We start from the raw sequence: 12548 nt of genomic DNA, 5'->3' as shown, positions 1-12548 counted from the left end.
GCCCACACAGTCCACCTTCTGGTAGGTCTCTACTGCCAAAAATGCTCCTGTCCATTAGAACAGTTACTGCTGTTACTGTTGTCCTTCACCAGTCAATAATTTGTGTGTTCCTTTAGGCAAAAAAAATAGTTGGTTTAAAACATAGATTTTTTTTTTTTTTTTATTTTATTTTTGCTTGTCTGTAATTTATTAAAAAAGCAGTTGCATTTGTGGCCAGCAGCAAAAGCTAGCTTATGGTGATTGACCGCCATAAGACCATCTTGACAAACACAACCTATATTTTGTTTGTAGGTAGTATATTAACTCTGGAGTAATGTTATCAAGTTAAACCCTCAAATTATAAAAGTCATCTACTCTATAAAGACAGTTACAAAGGAATTAGATACAACTTTAAGTACAGCAATGAAACACGGCACTGATGACACATTCTCACTTACGGTGACTTTAGCTGGAAGAGAACACTCTACTTTACACCCCAGATTTCAGTGGTAACCATGAGTGTGTAGAGCTCTATCAGAGGAAGGTCTGCCCCCGAAGAAAGTTTGTTATATCAGCAACAACCTCTTACAAGACAAAGAGAGAGATTAAAAATGTCATTTGGGCTAGAGGTGTTTCTCAACAGACTCTTTAGAGTTTATTCACTGTGTTAAGCAACCTCTCCCTTATTTTTTTCTCACCTCTCAAAAATTTATTTCAGATAGATTTATTACATTGGAAAATGTTTTAGAATGTGAGTAGGAAGGAGTAATAAAGCAACAAGAAATAACAAAGCTTCAGAAGGGATGCATTCCTTCTGGCCTTACTCTGCAACAGTCACATTGGTTCTACTACAAAGCTTCAGCACAGGGCTTACGCATCACCTACAGCTCAAATGACAGAGGCTTATTTTAGGGACTCACATCAGACCTTCTGTTGGTACTAGGTTGAATTTCACTCCCACCAGAAGCAGTACATTCACAATCTACGCACCAGACAGGCTTCACCTTTGCACTGCACCATCATAACGTTTTCAGACTTTACTGAAAAGTAATGGAAGTGCCACACGTCAATTGGGTTTATTTCTGTATTGTGCAATTCGTTTCTGTGACTGTGTTTGGTTACCTAAGTAACAGTCACTGAGTAAAATTTGACTGATTACGTTGTCAAGTTGATTGTCAGTACCGTGGGTAGAGTTTCATGGGGTATATGTGCGTGTGGGATGCAAAGAAAAAAAAATTAAAATAAATACTTGACAATGTTAGTTCTTTTTAGTAGTATTATGGAAAAAAAGTGTATGAAAACTGGGAGAAATTACACTTTTAAGAAGTTTATTAGGAGCTGAATTACATTTTGAGGTTAATTTAGCCAAAGAAAGAAAAAGAGAATAGGCCTTCGAGTAGAAAAGAAGGGTATTTTTAGAAAAGCAATCTGTATTGGAAGGTTAATAACACGATAGCTTTATAAACTCTGCAAGATTTTAATAAGTAGTGAACTTATTTCAAATAGCAGCCGTGCTCAATGCTTTCATTTGTCATTGCTGTGCACACAATATGGAAGCATAACAGCCTTATCTAGTGACTTTCTAGTGTCAGAATCTCTACATGCTTGATTATTTGGGCACTGGAAATACAATTTTACTTGCAGCCCACATTATTTTGATTGAGAGAACTTGCTAAACAAAAACCAAATAGCTGGTTGAGAGATGAACACCTTTCTTACGGTTAACCACGTGCAGTATGGACTGTTTTTGACCACTGCCCTATTGCTCATGTAATAAAGAAAGAAGCAGCCACATCAAATATAGCTAATTCTGCAATTACGGTAGTGAGGAATATAAAATGAGGACAGAAAGAAGGAATACCACTTTACTTATCACAGACATAATAAACCAGACTTTTTTCAGGGTTATGATAACATTGCAGAGATTCATTTGTCCTGACAAGCGTACATTCTTAAAGGTTTTTTAAGCAAGCTGGGATAAATGCGTGCAATATAAATGCGTTTTCCCTTATTATAATCTCCCCAGTATTTTTTACTGATGATGTTGTTGTTTCACTCCCCTTGTTATACTACAACAGGGGATTTGTTGAGCAAAGATGTGACACATTACCCCTTTCCCTCACGTTGTGTAAGACTGCTAGCACTGCATCTGCAACGTCAGAAAGTATGCTGACAGCAACACATACTTCTGTGATAAATAACATCTATAAAATATGGTTTTGGGGGAAGAATAGAGATTGTTTGCAAGTAATTCAGCATAAGTTCTCCTACCATAGCTGTAGAGTGTTCCAAACAAGGACAGAACTGAAAACAGAATTCTCCAGGGAACAAGTAGCCACTGATGACTCTGTAACATTGGAGAAGAAAAAAAAAAAAAAAAGAAAAAATAATATTCAGTCTTGTTCACTAGTCCTAAACACGGCACACTTGCTCCTAAAGTGCTCTTCTGGCTGGACAGTAGCCAGAGGTTTCTGGGTGCAAGTCCCTACAAGGTCAGTTATTTTTTCTCTCATTAAAAAATAATGTCAGAACTACTGTAGCATGGTGGCTCGACAGCCTAATGTATCCTGGTTAGTGCTCTGGCCTTCTGCTCTCAAATACCAGTTGGGGATCAAAACACACAACAAAAACTCACTGCATTTCCAGGTCTGTTGCACTGGAACAGAGAGGGGTCTTTAGTTTTTGATATTATGAAGACATTTTGCTTTTGGGAAGGTAAACAGACCATATGTTTGGAGAGATGACTGACTTCTGCAGGGATTTGAAAGAGCACAGATCTATTTTGTTGATTATTTCTGTAATGAGGATAGAGTGAATATACACATTACCAAAAATCCAATGTACTGGAAGAGTGCTCCAAATGAGAATATAACTGTGTTGTACAGCATTTACTGCTAGACGTGGTATTTTAATGGACAGACTACCTGAAAAGTAAGATCCTATTTTTCACATGTTAACGTTTCAGCATTTTTCCCTCGTACTCTGTGATAACAAAGAGATTCTATTCAAACTTCTTTTCACTTCGTCTCAAGGAAGATGAAGCTTGGGGAAGAAGAGTTAAAAGGAAAAAACAAACCTTACTTGTTGCATAGTGAGCCCAGTGACTTGTGTGGTCAGCTGCAAGGTAGGAGACACAATCATAAGCTCGCCCTGTCTACACCGAGAGGCTGAACCTGGTTTCATACATCTATCCTGCAGTAGGCATCCAAGTTTGGGGCTACAGAACCAACCTTTCCTCGGCACAGTCAATATTTAATCAATTTTATTAAGCAGAATTGAAATTTTGGAAAACTGAATCTGGGCCTGGTAAATAATAAGTTTTAAATCTGATTTTTAGGTTGAGACTAATGAAACCACATTGCTCGGTATAAACACATAAGAAAAGTGCTGGGATGAAGATAAATATCGAGAGCTGAAATGCAGCATTCAGGCTGATGAAGCCTGGGAGAAGAAAGAGGGATCACAGCTTATATTTTGACATCCCCTTCTATCATACAACATCCAGAAGACATTTGGGCTTGTGGAAGGGCTATTTGCTGCCTGTAGGAAGAGGCTAGCTGCTTCCCCAGGGCTGCCGCGGCAGGGCAGTGCCTGGGCAGGACAGTTATGAGAAAATTGCCATAAATAAAAGAGGCATTATAGTGTATTAAGGCACATGCTTATATGATTGTCACAATGAAATCCGGCATTTCTCTGTGCCTTCACACATAAGCACTGCATTGGCGCTTGGATTTTGCCTTCTAAGCCACAAACCTGGGCCATTTATTTTATCTCCTAACCAAATTTGCTTGAAAGAGGCCTAGAAAATGTCCTATTAGGGGACACCGCTCAGAAATGCATGCACCAAAAGCATACATGTGGTCTTAATGTGAGGATGTTGATGCCATAGACTAATAGAGTAAGGCGCTGCTCTGCAAGGGTAACTAGTCAGGCTGGTGCACTCTCCTTTACAGTACAGAACACCTGAGAAGCAGCATAACAGCATAAAAACAAGTTGAAGAGAGTAAGAGCCCCATCCTAGACGGAGGAAACACTGTTTGCGTGTACGAAATGAAGTGCACGGCGTTTTTATATATTCTACTACAGCTAAAAGACAGGCCATGATCTTAGCTTATACTGACTGCAAATTGTGTTTACAACAAGTAAACAAAAGAAAAAAATCACAGTGTTCTTTTAACATGATTAGGTGCATCACTGTGGTATGCAAAAGTAACTTAAAGAGGTACAGTCAACGACTTCAAAAGGCAGCAAAGCTGCATCCGTAGCTGTTTCACCTTTCCTCCCCGTGTTCCATGAAGGTAGCTCCTGTGTTAGGAGTGTCCAGCTGTTTGCCAAGTGTTTTGTGCCTCTCTAGAAGGGGACCTTGCAACCCCTCCGATACAGACTGAAGGGGGAGCTCAGTTAAACCTTTTTCTACAATGCTGGGGACAGGTCCATTTTCTACTGCTGTTTTATTTCTACAGCTGATGATTAAATAACCCACCATGCAGTTGCCTTATGGCAGTCAGTACAAAATTAAATATTTCCCCATGCAGAGTTCATTAGACATCAGAGTTTCCTAGTTAATTCGTTAGGCCTCTATGAATTCCTAGGGAATATTATAAAATTATAATTTTGGTCTATTCTCCTCCAACCTATTATGGAATACATTTCATTTTCTCATATCTAAAGCATAGTGAATGAAACTATTAGAGGAGAAAACACATCTGGATCCCATTTACATTTCTTTTCATGCAGATCAACATAACAGGATGAATTCAGTTCTTCAATATTCGTTATTCAGGGAAGAAAAAATAAAAATGAAAGAACTACTAGATTGCTCCTCCTACTACATAACACTAATGATTTTTTTTAATTTTTTTTTTTTTCTCTGCTGCTTTTAAGGCAAGGATCCTATTTCAAATTACACAGCACCTCCTGGAGAAGAGAAAGAGCATCTGGAGGAACGAAAAAGCTGCCAACTGAAATTCACACCTTTAAAACCCCAGACGTGCCTCTTCAATGCTGCCTGTGTTCAGCTGAATGAACTCAGCCTTGCAACTGCTTTCTATGTGAGAAGCGAGATCTTCACCTACATGCAGTAAAAAGGTCCCAGTTTAGACATGGTGAGCTGGTTCATGGGACTAATATCAAGATCAGGCAAATAAGATACGAGTTACCCTTCTGAACCCTAATGAACACTGTCAGGTCCTGGAGGGGGGAGTAGTTTCATGCCCAGCAGAACATTAAATATTTAGGTTATCCTGCATTTAGCAACAAGCTCCGACCCATTTTGTAGATGCAGAGGCGGGAGAGTGGGCTGAAGCAAAGCCCGTGGAGCTCTAAAAAGTTCCCCATCAAGCGGTGGGTGCCTACAGGAAGGGAGCAGGCACAGAGGAAAAAGCAAGACTCATACTGCTCACATCACTTCTCAGGTTGCAAGGGGAAAATGAGAAGGATATACGTTCTTCTTTCTTTTCTGAGCAGTTATCTATCTCCAGTAAGTTTAGCACTTCTAACACAACCTGTTTTATTGGTTCCTATCCACCCTCCTCCTCTCTTCAGGGGGGGGTGGGGGAGGAATTAAAAAAAAAAAAAAAGGGAGATAGATTTGGACAAAACCGATGTTAGAAAAAATATTGTGCAAATGTCATTTAGAAACTGGCATGGCAATAAAATGCTCACCACCAAATCTGATAGGGTGGGGAAAGACGTCACCCTGCTTTAATGGATATAAGATCTCAAAGAAGATTTAGCTGAGAGTATTGTGCATCCTGCCTTCACACAGACGTTTTAGAGATCTGAACAGCTTCATAGTACATTTCGTGTGAAATACTAAGCCTCTATAAATATGGCTGAAATTATTTTTGACACAAAAATGAAGTTGTTAATTTTCCTTACTGTCAGTACTATCATTATTGTTCACTCAGAGATAAGGACCTAAAGTACTGGGTATGCTGCTAATCTTGTTTGCAGACCAAGCTCCCTAGCAGTTATGCAGTCACTTGTCTCTCCTAATCAGATAACTGCTCTGCCATCAATGATGCACTTTAATCTCTGATCAGTACCCATTTCCCAAAACTGCCCAGCATGGCTTCATAAATACAGATGTATTTACTGAAGACAACATTTTCTTTTGGCAAATACTTAAAAGGAACAGAGGTGGTCTTAAAACCGATCACTAATGTTAAACTCACGTAAGTGGCTTCTCTCACAATTGCCCACTAACAGTTCGATTAAATCTTGAGTGTTGATCTGGATGTTAATGTATGTTATGCTGAATAGTCATATATCCAAATGATGCTACACACGCACACAAGCATACATTATGTATGAACATGTGACCATATCTATGGTTCTCTTTGTGTCTGGCATGCTTAGTCATTCAAATGTGTGAGTGTGGTCTGGTAACAAATATAAAACTGCAAAAGCCAAAGTCCTTTAAAAAAAATGGAATAAAACACACCTCTGAGTATTCGAGAGCAGAGGATAATAAAATTAATGAATAAGGTATACTGAGTTTTGGGGGATCTGATTTACATAAATTCAGACAATAGAGTTGCTTAGTGTTTTGTTTATCTTCAGCAGTCCTCATTATAAATAAAAGTAACTTACCACGTGCTATATAAAACTAGCCTGAATCCCAGATAGAAAGCATGAGGTGCTCTGTCTTTTTACTGAGTTTTCTGTAATACTGATGACCGCAGTTTGCAGCACCATTAACATGCAGCCGTATGGTTTTCAAATTTCCAAAAGCAAGGCTATTCAACGAAGCAGTATTTCTGGCTGTTAGTGTTAGGCTTTGGTTTTCCAGTTGGTATTGCCCTATTTACACAGTAAGTACCGTTGGCCAAAGAAAATATTAGCACAGTTGACCTTGTATCAGAACAAAGTGAAACCTGGGGGGGAATCAAAGTAATTTGTTTCAAATATAAAGTGCCAAATAGTTTCTGACCCTCATGCGGATGTGCCAGAGACATGAAAAATGGGGTGTAAATTCCCATTTCCCCCCACTCGCTTTTCCAGAGGTCACAAAAGGGCTCATGTTAAAGTTCTCTGTCCTAAAAAATAGTGTCAAGTGCTAAAAGGCATGCACCAGACACTTTATAATGCATAACAACAAACCTGGGGAGGTGCAGGGTGTCCCGCAGAACCATGGACCCATTCCCTGTAACCTTGAAAAGTGACCCACTAACTTAGCTGATACAGAAATATATTTCACACAGCATTCTTGCAGGAAAGAGTACAGGACCATGACACTCAGGGACACACAGAGGTGCGATAGCCAGGTTTCCCGGCGCAGGGGGAGCCCTGCCTCCCCTCCCCAAAGCAGATTTCAGAATCCTCTCTAGCATCTCTGAAGGTAACCAAAGTGCTCGGTACCAGTATATCTCTGCTCTTCCTCCTGAAATCGTATATTTTGCACACACCTGAGACACTGACAAGAAAATATGCACTATTTTGTCTTCAGCATCTGATCTTGATGTAATTATAACGGTCTCAATTAAAAAGATTTTGATGGCTCTGTTATGGAATGATCTCTTTGTAACATGCCTCAAATTTATGCACTTCATTCTTGACTCTTCTGTGCCTTTTGTTCTTCTTTTGTGATGAGGAGAACAGTAACAGTGGAATATAGTGACACAAATTAGAACAGCTTATTCTCATTAAATTCTCTAACAAAGAGAACAGAGACCGAGTGGTACCCACAACAGCTCTGTCAAACATTGATTTATGTTGCAGTATTGCAGTTCATGAAAAACGTGAATGTGAGATGGCTTGCACAAAAGTAAACGTAAAACAATTGGCTGGATGAAACCCACTTGTTTTCCAGCTTGTACAAGGAGTCTAAAAGCATTTAACATCTTACTACCATGCGCTGTGCCCCTCTAAGCCCTGCCTCCTCCTCCTCGGCGCCGCTCTGCAGCGGGGACACCCCTGTTGGGTGATGGTGTGCTTCGTGTACGGCACCAGTGACCCTGCCAGTGCAAGGCTGGTGGCTTTTTTTAGGAAGGAGGCACAGTCACTAGAAATGGGCTTGATTTTACAGGTGCCTGTCATCCATAAAGCAGTTCATGGGGCACAATGAAATCGCGGTCCTGGCCTGCATTTACAGCGGTTACACAGCAGGAACCTGAAACGTTCCGAGGTCATGAACATTTTGAATGTTCTCAGCCAAAGCAAGCCATTAATTCTCAAAGATTTGTTTCCAGGTTTCCTTGCAGTTCTCCATAAACAACTGTTGGCAGGTCTCTAAAACCCGTTCACATTGAATTGCTTTGCTAATCTGCATATGCAAATAGAAGCAATTCAACGTTAAGTGTCAATTTCCATAAACATTACAATATCCGGCTTGATAGTATACACGTGCATGTGAAATACTGAGCCTAATTAGACCTCAAGAGTATATATAAATAACTTTTATTGTTTTTCCATTTTGAACCTAAGCTTTCAGGCACTTGAACTCCAAACCCAAGGGTTTATGGGTTGCATTGCAAGATATATTCTGAATCTGATCCTTTAACATTAGAAATTTCTGCCTCCAATCAGAACCATGCTAATATAAACTAATTTACAGAATGAAATAATTTCTGAAGAGTTCCCTTTTCCACAGGTCATTTTTGTTATTTGGGACTGAGCGAGGATGATATATCAATACCAAATACAGTGTTCTGCTAGCAATTTCAGGTCTACATGGAGATATTTAATGAATAGGGCTCATCCTTTATGTCAGGGAAGTATGCGCTAATTTTCTAAGCAGCAATATACTTCTGGCTTTAACAATAAGAACTTTCTGTGAACCACATACCAGCCTTTGTTATAGGTAGATAAAAATGTGAAAAGGAAATAAAGAGACCTAGATCTGGTCCTACAGCATAAATAATCTGTGTGCACTTATTAGTTCACTACAGACATTCTGATTCTTACCTCGAAGTTCCTCTCAAATTCAACTGGAATGAAATCAAAGTTAGAGCCATGTAAAGTCTGATTCATCTCAAACACAGCTTATTTGCATTTTCAGAAACCTGACTCCCTTTTCTTCCCCCAGGTTTCGAAGTGAAAACACAAAAATTCGATCAAACAAATCTACTGCTCTTGCTGTTTCATGAAATACATATTTTCTTTAAATCAGTAAGGAAAAGCACATGTAGACGTATGTAAAGATAAAAGCTAGGGAATTACAGTTATGTGCAGGATTGGTCCTTTACCAGCATTTACTGTTTCTATCTCTTTTGTTTCTCTTTACACATATAAGTGAATGTTTGAAGATAGTGAAAACATAATGTATAATAGAAAACTAATATGCCAGTCACACATAAAGAACTAGTTTCGAAATTCAATCTAAAAAAAATCATATATATAATCAGATCCTCTATAAAAAAATTGTAAGTAACATTATGAATTCTCCAGGACAGCAGTACCTCTTTGTTTCTCAAAATAACTCATGCAACAGGATTTTGTCAGCCGAGAGAAACCTTTAGGCTTCATTGCTTTTGACAGACCAATTTCTAATCACAGACAAACAAGAGATCCTTAACTACTGAGTATACAAATATGTGTGTTAAATAAATTAATCATCATTTACATTTTTGAAATATTTACGATATCTATGGAGAATTATTTATTCTTTCAAACAGCTTTCTAATTGCTTTTGAAGCAGCAAAGAAAATTCAGCTTTTACAATGATGAGAGGAAGGTTTGAAGACAAATTCTGGAAGCATTTGGGGAGGAGAGGAGAGCAGGTACAGAGGTAAAGTACAGACTGAGGTTAACGATGCTATGAGACAGGTCTACTGCTTGAAGAACAAGTTGGTGAAGGTGTGCATGGAGTGGAAACTCACTGAAGGAAGTAAAGGATGTGTAAGAAATCAGGGAAGAACAAAAAATATTGTACATAAGGGTGTTTCTGGAAAGTCAAAATGACCTTAGTGGTATGTGTCACACAACCACAAGCATGTGAAAGTATTTTTTTATTAAAGAAAAATAAAGAGAACACCACTTTCCATCTGTGGCATTTCTCCCATGGAATGTACCATGGATACACTTGCTAAAATCTTAGATTTCTTGTTTTAATCTGGTAGGATTAATTCCTGGTAGGAAATGAGGCTAAATCATTTCTTTAACAAGGTTTTTGCAAGTTCTTTTTGTGGCATTATGCTGCCCGATGCATGCCCGGAGCTCTAATGCATCCATGTTTCACAACAAATCAGAGTTCAGCTCACCTGACAGAAGGGAAATATGACAAGTTTTAAAAATAGCAGCACAGCTAAACTTCAATTTTCCCCTCTAACCAGCATGTCCTAATCTCACAGCTTTGATCTCCTCTTCATCTGGGAAGCTTGACACTAAACACCGCAGGCAAATTTGTTTCACCTAGCTGTAAGCGTTCCCTTTGAGACAGTCAATGAATGGCATCGGGGTTTATCTTCCTCCCATGCCAAGGCTTAAACTTCCACAGCAGAGGGGCACCCAACCTGGGAACTTTTTAGAAGTGTCTCCCAGTGGGGCTGACACAAAAAGCAACAAAAACGTTTACAATTCCAGCTAGTTTGTAGTTGTGAATGACTATACCTTGCCTCTGTACCTTCACAGGGCTCACAGCTTAACTGCAGAAGAGTTTGGCCATCCTTCCCCTGGGTGGGCATGGCTAAGGCGCCCCCCGATAGCTGAGCACAGCTCCTGCCAGATGCACAGCTTCTGGGATATCTCATTTTTAACATAGTGGCTTTCTAAATAGACCAGGATTGATAAAATAATAGCAACCACCAGCACCACCCACACCCTTAAAGTCACTGATATTCTAGATAATCACAGCTGCACTAATGATTTACTGGGCATGCCTCTCCTTCAAGGAAACGTCAGCACAAGTAAAAAGCAGCTTCTCAAAGAGACATAAAGCCTCCATACTATAACTCTCATCATTACCAAATATTGTAAATACAATTAAAATCAAACGCTAAGCACTTCACATAGGTCTACCTTTCAGATGCAAACTCATTCTGCACTCAAGCATCAAAATAGCAGTGGCCTCTATGTTCCAAGGCCTTGAAAACCACAGTATTTTTTTTTCCCCAGAGGACTCAAATGGTTTCCTTCCTTTTCTATGAATTGGGAATGGTAAGTCCTCATAAGCCGTGCTGCACCTGGACATTATCCGAATGCACATAAATTCATGAAAGCTTTACAATCATCTCCTCAGAGGACAAGATAAAAGTCTATTTGTAAGTATGGAATTTGGCTAGTCCACAGTGGAATCTCTACACTTTGAGACAATATTTGACTATCTAAAGGCTAATTAAGGAGTAACATACTAATTAGTGTTATAATGAATTTTTTAAAACACTTTCAGAAGTAATTAGACCAGGTACTAAGATAGAGAAAGCATGGACATGACTTGCGTGTTGAGGATAAAATCTGATCCAACACTTTCTTGCAGTCATCTGACAATAAGAATTTAAATTGTTGATGTGTCCTTGGAATGACCACTATCAATGGCTTTGCTTTTTTAGAAATTAGTTTTGAGTCATCTGTGAAAGCGGGGCACTTACTTTTCAGTTTCTAAGTAATGCCATACTGGTACCTTTTAAATCCACAAGAAATTGTATTTCAACCAAATACAGAAAAGCTCACCTATAGAAGTACTCAGATACATCAAAAGAAAAATTAATCAAACATAATAGCAGAAAGATTTTACAAATAAACTGCTTTTGGATAGTGCTTCCCAAATGATGGAATCATATTACCTTGAAAATTAAAAGCCTCAGTATTTGGAATTAAGTAGAGTACAAGACTTATGAGAGGATTTTCAGGGTGACAATATCTTTAATCCCAAAAGTCGGGGTTCTCTTACTAGTACCCCTCTCCCACCACTTTGTGTTACAGCCTGAAATCTCTGTACCTTCCTGACCATGCAGAGCTACGTATGGTTTGCCCAGATTATCAAGCGCCCTAAATCAAAACTTTTGCCATCATTTTCACTCAAATCATCTGCACAGTTACAGTAATAATTCTTTGATATTTCCAGGTCACTGAACAAAATTGTAAAAATTCATTCTTGAAATCACATTATAGGGACCTTACTGGAAACACCCTCTCTTATCTAATGAACTCTAATGAATTAATCAGTTTTTATTTCTTTTAGCGATTGGGTTGTCATTTTGCATATTATGACTTTTTCAAGTTTAATAATACTCAAAACAAAACTACTGACATTTTAGAAATACACCAACTCAGTGCAGTATATTTAGTTATTAATTTGACTCAAAGTATATTATTGTGGGAGAAAGAATGAGGAGGTATTTTGTTTGTTTGAACATCCAACAAAAAAACCCTGTTATTCATATGTTTCTAGTTCCACGTTTGCAATGTCATCCTTTCCCTCAACAAGCAATGCAAGACTGACAACCTTGAAATTACCTGGGTCATTCTGCTTACTCAGCACCAAAAAAATTGTCATTGCTGATGCCTCCAGATTTACTAAAAATCACCACTAGTTGCCTGGAAAGACACTAATTCAGCTTTTCCAAAAGCCTCCAATACACCTCACTCATAACTACTGGTTTTAGCACTCCTAATGGGCAGGTTTGTTT

This window comes from Falco punctatus (assembly GCF_963210335.1).
Source record: "Falco punctatus genome assembly, chromosome: 8".
In the NCBI taxonomy this organism is placed as follows: domain Eukaryota; kingdom Metazoa; phylum Chordata; class Aves; order Falconiformes; family Falconidae; genus Falco; species Falco punctatus.
Note: the sequence above shows the minus strand (reverse complement) of the source record.